The sequence below is a fragment of the Somniosus microcephalus genome, unplaced genomic scaffold (genome assembly GCF_052327205.1).
Source record: "Somniosus microcephalus isolate GS21.2 unplaced genomic scaffold, FLI_Smic_1.0 scaffold302, whole genome shotgun sequence".
NCBI classification, from domain to species: Eukaryota; Metazoa; Chordata; class Chondrichthyes; order Squaliformes; family Somniosidae; genus Somniosus; species Somniosus microcephalus.
In genome coordinates, this window is record NW_028225489.1 from 270,001 (window position 1) to 271,276 (window position 1,276).

The following is a 1,276-nucleotide window of genomic DNA, read 5'->3' on the forward strand; positions in this document are numbered from 1 at the left end:
TTAATCAGTTGCCACTTCAACTTGCGGCTGCGGTTGGTTTTAATTAGTGTTGTCGGGCTTAATACTCGCTAAGGGGGTGCATGTCGGAACGTAGCCGAGTTGGAGGGTGTTATTTCGGTGTAGTTTTTAACTTTGTCTCGATGTGGCTGATGGAGGTGGTTTTTTTTTCTGTGGAAGATAGGAGTGTGGGTTGTGGGAAGCGAAGTTGCTGGTGGGATTTTGTGTGAGTGGTGCAGTTGATGGGCCGCTTTTGTGTGAGGTTGGAAGTAGTATTGTCAAGGCGAGTTTCCGTTCTCGGAAGCGAAGTTGATGGGCCGATTGGGTGTGAGTGGTGTTAATGTGTGCTATTTGCAGTGTATGAATTGCCAGGCTGGCCAAGGCGTTGCTTCTGGGAATTGCTGGGGACTGGGCTGTTTAGAAAGGCCGGTGGCGGGCGCTCCGTTCCCGACTCCCGTGTCCGATTAGGGTGGGGGACGGCTCGTTGGAAAGCCCCGACGCTGGCGCAGATTATATTGCCGGACTGGCCCCTGGCGAGTTGGGCAAAGTGTCGCAGTCCGGCAGCGGGTAACAGGCCAGCGGGTAACAGGCAGCTTATCGGTGATAACTTCGGGAAGGAAAGTTCGATCCGGTCGGGGTCAACTGCTACTGAACGGGGTGGTGGGGCCGCACAGACCAGTAGCGGGCTTGTGTAGCTGCCTCTTGGCCCGGCCGAGGTACAGCCGTTGGCTGGAGACCGCTTTCCGACTGGTGAGCCGGTGCCGCGGGGACCCACCTTGACGCGCCGGCTGTCCGAGCAAGCCAGGGGCAAGGGGCATCCAGTGGTACCAGAACGGAGTCGGTCCGGCACCGGGAAGTCGGGTGCCCGTCGCTCCGAATCGAGCCCGGGGTTTTCGTGAGTGTAACTGGGCGGGCGTTTGGACCCGGTTGTCCGGGAGCGGGTCCCCAACGGCGGGAGATTGCCTGGGTTTGGCCGGCCGGCAGTCGAACGCCTCTGGCTCCGAACTCCCGTGTCCGATTTCGGTCTGGGAGGGCTCGTTGGAAAGCCCCGACGCTGGCGCACAATATATTATCGGACTGGACCCCGGCAAGTTCGGGGAAGTGTCGCAGTCCCGTTCCGGCTGCCGCCCCGTCGGTCAGCGGCAGCTTATCGGGGATAACTTCGGGACGGAAAGTCCGATCCGGTCGGGGTGAACTGCGACTGAACGGGGTGGCGGGGCCGCACAGACCAGTAGCGGGCTTGTGTAGCTGCCTCTTGGCCCGGCCGAGGTACAGCCGT